Genomic DNA, 14487 nt, shown 5'->3' on the forward strand with positions numbered 1-14487 from the left:
AATTAAAAATGCACCTAAAACCTAAACCAAACGTTGCGGGTGGTTATTTCTTCATGTGCAGCCGTCAACGCGGCACTCTCTAGCTGCCAAGAGCACTTTTTACTATGCGCACCCGACCAGAGTGACGGGAGGAGCACATTTCAGAAAACGTGCTCAGCTCGTCGAGAAAATGCAATTTAAGCAATAAAATTAAAAATGCACCTAAAACCTAAACCAAACGTTGCAGGTGGTTATTTCTTCCTGCGCAGTGGTCAACGCGGCACTCTCTAGCTGCCAAGAGCACTTTTTACTATGCACACCCAACCAGAGTGACGGGAGGAGCACATTTCTGAAAACGTGCTCAGCTCGACGAGAAAATGCGATTTAAGCAATAAAATTAAAAATGCACCCAAAACCTAAAACAAACGTTGCACGTGGTTATTTCTTCATGCGCAGTGGTCAACGCGGCACTCACTAGCTGCCAAGAGCACTTTTTACTATGCGCACCCAACCAGAGTGACGGGAGGAGCACATTTCAGAAAACGTGCTCAGCTCGTCGAGAAAATGCGATTTAAGCAATAAAATTAAAAATGCACCTAAAACCTAAACCAAACGTTGCAGGTGGTTATTTCTTCATGCGCAGTGGTCAACGCGGCACTCTCTAGCTGCCAAGAGCACTTTTTACTATGCGCACCCAACCAGAGTGACGGGAGGAGCACATTTCAGAAAACGTGCTCAGCTCGTCGAGAAAATGCGATTTAAGCAATAAAATTAAAAATGCACCTAAAACCTAAACCAAACGTTGCAGGTGGTTATTTCTTCATGCACAGTCGACAGGTGTGAGTCTAGGTCGCTGTGGGAGCGGAGTGGGAGCGGGAAACCGCAGCTCCAGGTTAGGGTTAGGGTTGGGGTTAGGGTTAGGGTTTGGGATAGGGTTAGGGTTAGGGTTAGGGTTAGGGTTAGGGTTAGGGTTAGGGTTGGGGTTAGGGTTAGGGTTAGGGGCGAGGATAGGACTGGGGTTGGGAGTAGGATGGGGTCAGGGTTGGGATCGGAGCGCGGCAGGTCTTCCAGAAAGTCCAAAATGTCGTTCTCAACCTCCGAAATTGTGCCTGGTAGTAGGCGTGGAAAATTTCGCTTGGCCCAACCAACCGCCACTTGGAAAGCAGCCTCCCATTCTAGATTGTTGTCTTGGAGTGCAAATTCCATGTCGGACCGGCAGAACGGTAGGTGGAACTCGTAATGACGTTTGAGGATCAGGCAGGTGGTCTTGTCCCAGGTCTTGGCATTGTCCACGATCTCCCGCACAACACCTCTAACTAGGAATGCCGGCTTGACCATTGTGGACAACACCTCCTCCATCCTGGTGATCATCCGAGGTTGTGTAGCCCACTGCTGGGGGTCTACATTGTTCAGGTGGTGGTAGATCTTAATCAAGTTATAGATTTTGCGGATCAGGCGACCAAATCCGGCCTCTGCCTGTCTCCACTTGGAGGTCCAGGTTGCATTGGTCCTGACGCGGTTGCCTGCGGCCTTGGCGAACTACTGTCGGATAGGAATCGAACCTGGAGCCAGGAGGTCTGGAGGGATCCGGAGGAGGCACAGGCTGGTTAGGATTACGGTGGGAGCCCCCCCTCCTAGAGGAGGGAAAGGCAAATGCACGATCCATCCATCCGGGATTCCAATCAGCCCCCAGCTCACGGTTCCGGCGGGCAACGCGGTGGCGTCGGCCATAGTGGACCGTCGTCCAACCCTGATCCATGGCTGTGGATCTAGAATTTGCCTTTGTTATATATTTAATAAAGTTGTTTTTTTTAAATAAAGTTTCTTTTTTGATTTATTCTGGCCAATATGCAATGTGTGCCCTGACAACGTTTCGGCTATCTCAAGCCTTCATCAGGTCTGGCACACATGTATTATATGAAAAACTATTTTTGTTTTGTAAGGTGCAACAATGTGTCTTGCTTGCAGTCCAAATTCGCACTAAAGGCCCTTTGCCTTGCGGATTCCTTTTATACACTCAGCTCGGTTGAAGTTTTAAATCTTTTTTGTTTTTCGGAATTTCGTTTTAGAAATGTAACGTGTTTTAGCTTATATTTGCATTTTCCAATTAATTTTCATAATTAAACTAGCCTTCATATTAGGTTTAAACAAAATAATTATAATTTGGTCAACTTGGAATTGGTATGGTAGAATAATGTAAACATACTAATTTTGTTTTTGGTTTTTTAATGTTTTTTAATTGTTTTTTTAATGTTTTTCGATGTTTTTTGTTTTTCAAGTAGACGTGGTCTAGGATCTCGGATTGCGGTTCAAACTACAGGTAAGTAGTACATAGGTAGGTGGATTACCGTAATTGCCGGACTATAAACCGCGACTTTTTTCCAAAATTTTGGACCCTGTGGCTTATAGTCAGGTGCGGCTTATATAAGATTTTTTTCGTGATTTTTGTGATGACTTGATCACTTTTACTCTTAACACTATTATATACAGTAAAAGCTACAAAACAAACTGACAAATAACTCGTTTTGAAATCAGACGAGTAAAAACTGGTCAAATATTTTTTAAAAAAGCTATTATTAAAAGTGAAGACAATTTGCAATTCTAGTAATGACACACGAATTTGATGCACAATTTGTCTTCGCGGGCCACATAGAATGATGTGGTGGGCCGTATCTGGCCCCCGGGCCTTGAGTTTGACACCTGTGCTCTAAACCCTTTCTCTTACTCTGCCATATCATTCAGAGATTACACAAAGCAGTGGCGCTGTTTGGACAATCTGCATTGTAATTGTACTAAGTTCATCTTGTTTTTCCTTTTTTTAATCACTTCACTGGTTTCTTTTAAATCAAACAAGTTGTTTGATAACAACTTGTTTGATATAAAAGAAACCAGTGAAGTAATCTGCATTGTATTAAAACCCAATCAATCAGCATTTAAATTCAATTCTTCTGACATTTTGCTCACCAAAACCAGGTTGTAATGAATGTGAACTTTTAATGCATTTTATTCAGAAGGTTACTTTGAACCTTAAACGGCGGCGCGGAGTACTTATGGATTTTTACGGCCTCCGGCCTCCAGGAGGCGCTCTAGCAAGAAGCAAGAGCGAGACGGGCGAAGAAGAGATAATGCGCCGAAGAAGACGTGCTAGTTTTTGTTTACATTTCGCGCATCACGCGATCAAGACGGACATTACTGAAAGGAAGCCTTTATACACAAACCGTCATTATGGGGGATAAAATAAATGAATATGATGCCGCTTTTAAGTTATACGTGTCGCTCGCTAGTTTAATATAATGTAGCGCTTCGTGCATGAATAAGATTAGCATGAACAGAACCTCTTCACACTCGAAGAAATGCATAAAACCGTCGACGAAAGAGAGACTGAGAAAGTGTGAGGTGAAGGATATCTAACGCTATTCCAATCGGACACTAAGGAGGAAGACTTGGTTTCAGTGCACAGGAGGAAGATGAATAGGGCTCTTTTTGTACTTTTACTGGTATGTTTTTTTTTAACCAGCCCTGTTCGTACTGTGCTACCGTGTTGCTGCTGTGTAACCGTTGCCATTACCGCCGCGTCTCAGTAACTTTGCTGTGTTAATTCCGTGTTGTTGTGGTATTACTGCCGCGTCACAGGCAGTGTTTGGAAAGAAATGTTAAGGTATGTTATTAAAGCTTTAAAAAAAACTTTCTGTGTCCAGTCTTTCTTTGCTAATAACTCGCGTGCACACTTCCGCGTTGCTGCGGTACTACTGCTGCGTCACAGGCAATGTTTAGAAAGACATGTTCAAGTATGTTATTAGAACGTTAAAAAGGCTTTCTATGTACTGTCTTTCTTTGTAAAAAACTCGTGTGCAAGTGCGGCTTACAGTCCGGTGCGGCTTATGTAAGAAAAAAAAAGAAATATCCCTGAATTTTAGCTGGTGCGGTTTATAATCCGGTGCGGTTTATAGTCCGGCAATTACGGTATATGTGTATATTGGGTTTTTGCAAATTTGTAATTATATTATTGAGAACCTTTGGTGACTTTTGTTCATATTTTTGTTTTATTCCGTTTTGTCAATTTTTTCCTGCTTTTTTCAGGTGGGAGTGGTCCGGGGACCAGACGCGTGGTTCCAATTGGAGATAAGTATCCAGGTAGGTATTAGATGTAAGTGGGTCTGAATAAAGTAAAACCAATTTGTCCTAATTATGTTAATTGTCCTACTGTTTGGAAGTTCTGTTCCTGGTGGGACGTAAATAGGGACTGGGATTGGGGTAAGGGTTGGGGTTAGGGTTGGGGTTAGGGTTAGGGTTGGGGGTGGGGTCAGGGTTGTGGTTAGGGTTAGGGTTGAGGGCAGGGTGAGGATTGGGGTTAGGGGACAAAGCCCGACTCCCTTGTGTAGACACCCCTCTTGGGCGGTCCTGGTGGGGAGGGAAGTGGTTGGGCTTACTGGCCACCACTGCAATCTTCCTCTGCGGGCGTAGGGACACTGTCAATTTTGGGGTTTGGATCTCAACAACTTCCCCTGGCTCCGAATCCTGGGTCTTCTTTTTGGCGACAGGTGTGAGTCTAGGTCGCTGTGGGAGCGGAGTGGGAGCGGGAAACCGCAGCTCCAGGTTACGGTTAGGGTTGAGGTTAGGGTTAGGGGTTAGGGTTAGGGGTTAGGGTTAGGGTTAGGGGTTAGGGGTTAGGGTTAGGATTAAGTAGGGAGTTCCTCCCCCGAAGGAGAGGAGCAAAGGCACGGTCCTACCATCCACGCCCACGTCCCACAACCAGCCCCAGAGCACCCTGTCCGTTGTGGCTGCGCCAGCCATGCTGGTCAGGCCAAATTGGGCTTAATAAACATGTATTTGCTTTGTAATTGTTGTTTGTTTTCGCACTTTGCCTATCCGGTCGCCTTTGTTATATATGTAATAAATGAGTCTCGACTTGGCATGATAGATTGACAGCTGCATTTGCGGTCAAATTAGTCGTACCTCACACTTAATTCATCGACTCCCCTATCTGGGTGGAGCAAGAGCATCTTGCTCTGTGCGGCATCCATGCGCTCTCCTATCTGGGTAGAGCATGGGTAAATTATAATCCATCCATCCATTTTCTGAACCGCTTAGTCCCCACGGGGGTCGCGGGCGTGCTGGAGCCTATCCCAGCCGTCATCGGGCAGTAGGCGGGGGACACCCTGAACCGGTTGCCAGCCAATCGCAGGGCACACAGAGACAAACAACCATTCGCACTCGCACTCACACCTAGGGACAATTTGGAGTGATCAATCGGCCTACCAAGCATGTTTTTGGGATGTGGGAGGAAACCGGAGTGCCCGGAGAAAACCCACGCGGGCTCGGGGAGAACATGCAAACTCCGCACAGGGAGGGCCGGAGGTGGAATCGAACCCGCACCCTCCTAACTGTGAGGCGGACGTGCTACCCAGTGCTCCACCGAGCCGCCCCGGGTAAATTATAATTTTGCGTCTAATTGTTTTCCCATCGGTGCTAGTTTGCGCTCCCTTTTATTTCCTCTGTGTGGCCATCGACAACGTTTCGGCATCTTTTGTGCCTTCCTCAGGTCTGGCACACGGGAATTGCAGCTAAATTTAGTTTTGTTGCATGTGGAGCTGTTTCCTCCTTCATGGCCGCATCGAGACTGAATTTCCTGCTCCGAGCGGTCCTTATATGTGTTTCATGTCAGCAATTTGTGTTTTGTTCCGGATAATTTTCCATCTACTCATTTTAGCTTATTAACTTGTTGTTTTTGCTCTTTTCTTCCAGGTACCGATTGGGTGTGAATATGTGAACTCGGCATAGGTAACTGTGTGTTTTTCTGTTTCAGGTTATCCAGGTAAGTATTGTTTTTTTGATAGTGTAAATTTTTACTTTCAACCACTTTTTAGTTTATATTCAATTTTGTGTTTGTGTTCAAATTTTTGACTTCTTAATTTCAATTTTTTGACTTGCAGGTTGAAATTTTTTTCATAATGGGAGTCAGGGAGGGATTTGGATTAGGGTTAGGGTTGGGTTAGGGGTTAGGTTAGGATGGGGGGATAGGTTAGGATTAGGGCTGGGATATGACCAGTTTAGGGGACAGCACACAGACGTAACAGGAGCTCGATGGAAACCGGAAACGTGGGGGGGGCGCACTGGAGGTGGCACAGGCGAGTTAGGATTAGGTAAAGAGTTCCTCCCCCGAAGGAGAGGAACAAAGGCACGGTCCTACCATCCTGGCCCGCACCCCACAACCAGCTCCAGAGCATCCTGCCCGTTGCGGCCGCGCCCGCCATGCTGGCCAGGACTAATTAGGGTTTAATAAAGATCGTTTTTGACCTTGAACACGTGTTTGTGCTCATTGTATGTTTGTTTTTGATTGCTCTTTACCTATCCGGTCGCCTTTGTTATATAATTAATAAGTGAGTGTCGATTTGGCATGTAAGATTGACAGCTGCGCTTGCGTTCAACTAAATATTCGTACCTCGCACCTAATTCATCGACTCCCCTATCTGGGTGGAGCGAGAGCATCTTGCTCTGTGCGGCATCCATGCGCTCTCCTATCTGGGTAGAGCGTGGGTAAATTACTATTTGTTTCCAATTGGTTTTGTACCGGCATCATTTTGCGCTAAATTTTGTTCATCTGTGTGGCCATCGACAACATTTCGGCATCTTTTGTGCCTTCTTCAGGTCTGGCACACAGGAATTGCATCTAAATTTAGTTTAGTTTCATCACATGGGGAGCTGCTTCTTCCTCCACGGCCGCATCGAGACTGAGAGCTCCTGCTCCGAACGGTGCTTATGTACACTCCTCCAAGTGGGCGGAGCCAGCGATTTGCGCTTGTTTCTTTAGCATAGTAACTTGTTTAACTACCTAAACTAAAATGACGCCGGTACAAAACCAATTGGAAACAAATAGTAATTTACCCACGCTCTACCCAGATAGGAGAGCGCATGGATGCCGCACAGAGCAAGATGCTCTCGCTCCACCCAGATAGGGGAGTCGATGAATTAGGTGCGAGGTACGAATATTTAGTTGAACGCAAGCGCAGCTGTCAATCTTACATGCCAAATCGAGACTCACTTATTAATTATATAACAAAGGCGACCGGATAGGTAAAGAGCATTCAAAAACAAACATACAATAAGCACAAACACGTGTTCAAGGTAAAAAACGATCTTTATTAAGCCCTAATTAGTCCTGGCCAGCATGGCTGGCGCGGCCGCAACGGGCAGGATGCTCTGGAGCTGGTTGTGGGGTGCGGGCCAGGATGGTAGGACCGTGCCTTTGTTCCTCTCCTTCGGGGGAGGAACTCTTTACCTAATCCTAACTTGCCTGTGCCACCTCCAGTGCGCCCCCCCCCCCCCCCCCCCCCACGTTTCCGGTTTCCATCAAGGTCCTGTTACGTCTGTGTGCTGTCCCCTAAACTGGTCCTATCCCAGCCCTAATCCTAACCTATCCCCCATCCTAACCTAACCCCTAACACTAACCCTAACCCTAATCCTAACCCTAACCCTAACCCTAACCCTAACCCTAACCCGATAAGACAAAAACGTCAACCTGCAAGTTAAAATTTGAAAATAAACAAGTCAAAATTTGAACGTAAACACAAATTTGAACAATAATTGCAAATAAGCACTATTTGAGACCAAAAAGCAGTTAAAAGTAAATACTTACCTCAAATAAAACCACAATACTCACCCAATACAAAAAATGTACATACCTATCAAATTTGAATGTAAACAATTGCAAATAAGCATTATTTGGGACAAAAAAAAGCAAAAAAAGCAGTTAAAAGTAAATACTTACCCAAAACAAAAATATACTTACCTAATCCGGAGATCACAAATCCACGCCCAATCGGTGCCTGCAAGAAAACAAGTTACTATGCTAAAGAAACAAGCGCAAATCGCTGGCTCCGCCCACTTGGAGGAGTGTATATAAGCACCGTTCGGAGCAGGAGCTCTCAGTCTCGATGTGGCCGTGGAGGAGGAAGCAGCTCCCCATGTGATGAAACTAAACTAAATTTAGATGCAATTCCTGTGTGCCAGACCTGAAGAAGGCACAAAAGATGCCGAAACGTTGTCGATGGCCACACAGATGAACAAAATTTAGCGCAAAATGACGCCGGTACAAAACCAATTGGAAACAAATAGTAATTTACCCACGCTCTACCCAGATAGGAGAGCGCATGGATGCCGCAAAGAGCAAGATGCTCTCGCTCCACCCAGATAGGCGAGTCGATGAATTAGGTGCGAGGTACGAATATTTAGTTGAACGCAAGCGCAACTGTCAATCTTACATGCCAAATCGAGACTCACTTATTAATTATATAACAAAGGCGACCGGATAGGTAAAGTGCAATCAAAAACAAGCATACAATAAGCACAAACACGTGTTCAAGGTCAAAAACGATCTTTATTAAGCCCTAATTAGTCCTGGCCAGCATGGCGGGCGCGGCCGCAACGGGCAGGATGCTCTGGAGCTGGTTGTGGGGTGCGGGCCAGGATGGTAGGACCGTGCCTTTGTTCCTCTCCTTCGGGGGAGGAACTCTTTACCTAATCCTAACCCTAACCCTAACCGTAACCCCAGCCCTAACCCTAATCCTTACCTCAATCCAATTCCCTGTTTATGTCCTACTAGGAACAGAAATTCCAAACAGCAGGCTCAATTAACATAATTAGGACAAATTTATTAAAATCAATTCGGACTCACTTACCTTAGATACCTACCTTAGATACCTACCTTAGATACCTACCTTGGATACTTACCTCAAATTGGTACCACACCTCTGGTCCCCGGACCACGCCCACCTAAAAAATTAGAAAAGACAAAAATCAAAAAAATATATAAAATATAAAATATATACGAATAATCCACATACCTGTAGTAAGAAAAATGAGAAACAAAAAATTAAAATACAAAACAAAAAACAAAACAATAAAATAATCAAAATCATAATCCACAATATCAAATAGTAATTGGAACACATTCATTGAGGCTAAAACATATTTTATTTCCAAAAAAGAAAAAGTCGGAAACAAAAACTAAAATTTGAAATTAGAAACTCTAACCAAACAGAGACTATAAAAGGACGCGCAGCGCAACAGATGCTCAGTGTGTGGAGAGAGAGCAAAGAGAAAACAACTCAGCAGCAATTACAAACAGTAGATTTCAGCATCAATTTCATTTTTTGTTTGTTTGTGTGCCAGACCTGAGGAAGGCCCTAGCGGCCGAAACGTTGTCAAGGCACACTTACATTATATATTGGCCAAACAAAATCTAACAAAAGAAATGTTATTAAAAAAAAATACTTCATTAAAAACAACCATATTAAAAACATTTTTTTTAAAAAAAAACAAATTTATTATATATATAACAAAGGCGAATTCCAGCGATGGAGCAAGGTTGGACCACGGTCCACTATGGCCGCCGCCGCCGCTTTGCTCGTCAGAACCCTGGGCTGGGAGCTGGGAGGTGTGCCGGATGGATGGACCGTGCTTTTGCCCCTGCTTCCAACAGGAAGGGGGGCTCCTACCGCAAGCCTAACCCTAACCCTAACCCTATCCCGCCGTTCGGCCGCTTAAAGTGCCACGGGAGGCGTAGCAACGCGAGTGTGCGCTAAGTGCGAGAGGTGGTGTTTTTACTCGCCGCGTCCGCCAGAGGGAGGAAATTCCCCGCCACGGCGGCACCAGCAGCTTCCGAGCGTCTCCCCGAGCGCTCGGAAGTCCGTGCGGGGGGAAGATGAGAGGCGTGCGAGGTACCAGGTGGAGCCGGACGGTCACCGGTGCCGCTCGCCGTGCGCGCCGGCCGCCGGAAGTCGAATGCGGCCCCGCGATCTCATCCGCGGTGCTTGTAAAGTGCCGAACCGCTGGGCCAGGGCTATTTTCGGCCACTTGGCGCATGCGCACGGCCTTTCGGCGGTGCCGGGCGACAAGTGCACCGGCCGCCGGAAGTCGAATGCGGCCCCGTGATCTCATCCGCGGTGCTTGTAAAGTGCCGAACCGCTGGGCCGGGGCTATTTTCGGCCACTTGATGCATGCGCACAGCCTTTCGGCGGTGCCGGCCGGCGTGCGCGAGTGCACCGGCCGCTGGAAGTCGAATGTGGCCACGCGATCTCATCCGCGGTACATGTAAAGTGCCGAACCGCTGGGCCGGGGCCATTTTCGGCCACTTGGCGCATGTGCACGGCCTTTCGGCGGTGCCGGGCGGCGTGCGCGAGTGCACCGGCCGCTGGAAGTCGAATGAGGCTCCGCGATCTCATCCACGGTGCTTACAAACAGCCGATCCGATCGTCTTGGAGCTATTTCCGGCTACCCGGCGTGCGCTCACGGCCTCCCGGTGGTCCCGGTCGCCTCCGCGAACCGTTAAAAACATGTCAGTCAAGTGAGCCTACCTTAAGAGAGTTAGAGTTACTCCTGCCGTTCGGCCGCTTAAAGTGCCACGGGAGGCGTAGCAACACGAGAGTGTGCGCTAAGTGCGAGAGGTGGTGTTTTTACTCGCCGCGTCCGCCAGAGCGAGGCAATTCCCCGCCACGGCGGCACCGGCAGCTTCCGAGCATCTCCCAGAGCGCTCGGAAGTCCGTGCGGGGGGAAGATGAGAGCCGTGCGAGGTACCAGGTGGAGCCGGACGGTCACCGGCGCCGCTCGCCGTGCGCGCCGGCCGCCGGAAGTCGAACGCGGCCCCGCGATCTCATCCGCGGTGCTTGTAAAGTGCCGAACCGCTGGGCCGGGGCTATTTTCGGCCACTTGGCGCATGCGCACGGCCTTTCGGCGGTGCAGGGCTGCGTGCGCGAGTGCACCGGCCGCTGGAAGTCGAATGAGGCTCTGCGATCTCCTCCGCGGTGCTTACAAACAGCCGATCCGATCGTCTTGGAGCTATTTCCGGCTACCCGGCGTGCGCTCACGGCCTCCCGGTGGTCCCGGTCGCCTCCGCGAACCGTTAAAAAAATGTCAAGGGAGCCTACCTTAAGAGAGTTAGAGTTACTCCTGCCGTTCGGCCGCTTAAAGTGCCACGGGAGGCGTAGCAACGCGAGAGTGTGCGCTAAGTGCGAGAGGTGGTGTTTTTACTCGCCGCGTCCGCCAGAGCGAGGCAATTCCCCGCCACGGCGGCACCGGCAGCTTCCGAGCATCTCTCAGAGCGCTCGGAAGTCCGTGCAGGGGGAAGATGAGAGCCGTGCGAGGTACCAGGTGGAGCCGGACGGTCACCGGCGCCGCTCGCCGTGCGCGCCGGCCGCCGGAAGTCGAACGCGGCCCCGCGATCTCATCCGCGGTGCTTGTAAAGTGCCGAACCGCTGGGCCGGGGCTATTTTCGGCCACTTGGCGCATGCGCACGGCCTTTCGGCGGTGCAGGGCTGCGTGCGCGAGTGCACCGGCCGCTGGAAGTCGAATGAGGCTCTGCGATCTCCTCCGCGGTGCTTACAAACAGCCGATCCGATCGTCTTGGAGCTATTTCCGGCTACCCGGCGTGCGCTCACGGCCTCCCGGTGGTCCCGGTCGCCTCCGCGAACCGTTAAAAAAATGTCAAGTGAGCCTACCTTAAGAGAGTTAGAGTTACTCCTGCCGTTCGGCCGCTTAAAGTGCCACGGGAGGCGTAGCAACGCGAGAGTGTGCGCTAAGTGCGAGAGGTGGTGTTTTTACTCGCCGCGTCCGCCAGAGCGAGGCAATTCCCCGCCACGGCGGCACCGGCAGCTTCCGAGCATCTCTCAGAGCGCTCGGAAGTCCGTGCAGGGGGAAGATGAGAGCCGTGCGAGGTACCAGGTGGAGCCGGACGGTCACCGGCGCCGCTCGCCGTGCGCGCCGGCCGCCGGAAGTCGAATGCGGCCCCGCGATCTCATCCGCGGTGCTTGTAAAGTGCCGAACCGCTGGGCCGGGGCTATTTTCGGCCACTTGGCGCATGCGCACGGCCTTTCGGCGGTGCCGGGCGACGAGTGCACCGGCCGCTGGAAGTCGAATGAGGCTCTGCGATCTCATCCGCGGTGCTTACAAACAGCCGATCCGATCGTCTTGGAGCTATTTCCGGCTACCCGGCGCGCGCTCACGGCCTCCCGGTGGTCCCGGTCGCCTCCGCGAACCGTTAAAAAAATGTCAAGTGAGCCTACCTTAAGAGAGTTAGAGTTACTCCCGCCGTTCGGCCGCTTAAAGTGCCACGGGAGGGGTAGCAATGCGAGAGTGTGTGCTAAGTGCGAGAGGTGGTGTTTTTACTCACCGCGTCCGTCAGAGCGAGGCAATTCCCCGCCACGGCGGCACCGGCAGCTTCCGAGCGTCTCCCCGAGCGCTCGGAAGTCCGTGCGGGGGGAAGATGAGAGCCGTGCGAGGTACCAGGTGGAGCCGGACGGTCACCGGCGCCGCTCGCCGCGCGCGCCCCCCGCCGGAAGTCGAATGCGGCCCCGCGATCTCATCCGCGGTGCTTGTAAAGTGCCGAATCGCTGGGCCGGGGCTATTTTCGGCCACTTGGCGCATGCGCACGGCCTTTCGGCGGTGCCGGGCGGCGTGCGCGAGTGCACCGGCCGCTGGAAGACGAATGCGGCCCCGCGATCTCATCCGTGGTGCTTGTAAAGTGTCGAACCGCTGGGCCGGGGCTATTTTCGGCCACTTGGCGCATGCGCACGGCCTTTCAGCGGTGCCGGGCGGCGTGCGCGAGTGCACCGGCCGCTGGAAGTCGAATGCGGCCCCGCGATCTCATCCGCGGTGCTTGTAAAGTGCCGAACCGCTGGGCCGGGGCCATTTTCGGCCACTTGGCGCATGCGCACGGCCGCTGGAAGTCGAATGAGGCTCCGCGATCTCATCCGCGGTGTTTACTGAAGTTTAATTTGGAATTCCCTCTCTATTCCTGTAGGTGGCCTTAGAATGTCCACCGGGCGTCAGTGACACGATTCTATTCTATATTTGCTGGTCAGGGAGAATTCAGTTTCAGCAATGTGTGCAATCCTATAATAAGGTAAAGTGTCTGTTGTCGTCCATCACCAACAGCGCTGGTCAAGATCTCCTTTTTAGGACTGAAGTAAACTAGTAGATTGAAAACCGCAGCTGGTGCACAAAGCCATGACATCAGCTCCTTGCCAGGTATAAAAGATACGGGCCTGACAGGGGTTGGGGGGCTTTTTTACATCCATGCCTTGGGCCACTTAACTTTTTGGAAAGACTTCACTCGGACAACGGTTGAATAAAATCTTTTCCCAATCAGCCGTGGTCCCTGAAGTGCCACCGACCACCGAGTGTTTTTTGGAGACCAGCGAAGCAACTAAAACCATATACCACATTACAAACAGCCGATCCGCTCGTCTTGGAGCTATTTCCAGCTACCCGGCGCGCGCTCACGGCCTCCCGGTGGTCCCGGTCGCCTCCGCGAACCGTTAAAAGAATGTCAAGTGAGCGTACCTTAAGAGAGTTTGAGTTACTCCCGCCGTTCGGCCGCTTAAAGTGCCACGGGAGGCGTAGCAACGCGAGAGTGTGCGCTAAGTGCGAGAGGTGGTGTTTTTACTCGCTGCGTCCGCCAGAGCGAGGCAATTCCCCGCCACGGCGGCACCGGGCGCTTCCGAGCGTCTCCCCGAGCGCTCGGAAGTCCGTGCGGGGGGAAGATGAGAGCCGTGCGAGGTACCAGATGGAGCCGGACGGTCACCGGCGCCGCTCGCCGTGCGCGCCGGCCGCCGGAAGTCGAATGCGGCCCCGCGATCTCATCCGCGGTGCTTGTAAAGTGCCGAACCGCTGGGCCGGGGCTATTTTCGGCCACTTGGCGCATGCGCACGGCCTTTCGGCGGTGCCGGGCGGCGTGCGCGAGTGCACCGGCCGCCGGAAGTCGAATGCGACCCCGCGATCTCATCCGCGGTGCTTGTAAAGTGCCGAACCGCTGGGCCGGGGCTATTTTCGGCCACTTGGCGCATGCGCACGGCCTTTCGGCGGTGCCGGACGGCGTGCACGAGTGCACCGGCCGGTGGAAGTCGAACGAGGCTCCGTGATCTCATCCGCGGTGCTTCCAAACAGCCGATCCGCTGGTCTATGAGCTATTTCCGGCTACCCGGCGCGTGTGCACGGCCTCCCGGTGGTCCCGGTCGCCTCCGCGAACCGTTAAAAAAATGTCAAGTCAGCCTACTCCGGCGGAGCCGGCGCGCAACGCCGGCGAAGCCGTCACCGCGACACCGGGAGGCCGTGCGCACGCGCCAAGTGGCCGAAAATAGCGCCGGCCCAGCGGTTCGGCACTTTACAAGCACCGCGGATGAGATCGCGGAGCCTCGTTCGACTTCCAGCGGCCGGCGCGCAATACGAGCGGCACCGGTGACCGTCCAGCTCCATCTGGTACCTCGCACGGCCCACATCTTCCCCCCGCGCGGACTTCCGGGCGCTCGGGGAGACTTTCCAGCGTTGCCGGTGAAGCTGTAGCGGGGAATTACCTCCCTCTGGCGGACGCGGCGAGAAATTACCCCAGCCGGGTAAACGGCGTGAGTAACCGTGACTTTCTTAAGGTAGGCTCACTTGACGTCTTTTTAACGGTGGGTGGAGGACCCAGGGGACTTCCAGCCGGTTCTCGGGGGTGCATTGCTCCTCACTTTT

General features: G+C 51.4%; 1 long non-coding RNA gene across 1 annotated transcript; it reads left to right on the plus strand.

The window, feature by feature from the left end:
- The first annotated feature begins 2514 nt into the window (after positions 1–2514).
- LOC125977331 (uncharacterized) lies at positions 2515–5937 on the plus strand. The gene is made up of 3 exons (XR_007484602.2): positions 2515–3476; positions 4060–4113; positions 5725–5937. It is a non-coding gene; the product is annotated as an uncharacterized lncRNA (long non-coding RNA).
- Positions 5938–14487: the final 8550 nt, after the last annotated feature.

The sequence above is a fragment of the Syngnathus scovelli genome, chromosome 11, assembly GCF_024217435.2.
Source record: "Syngnathus scovelli strain Florida chromosome 11, RoL_Ssco_1.2, whole genome shotgun sequence".
Classification (NCBI taxonomy): Eukaryota; Metazoa; Chordata; class Actinopteri; order Syngnathiformes; family Syngnathidae; genus Syngnathus; species Syngnathus scovelli.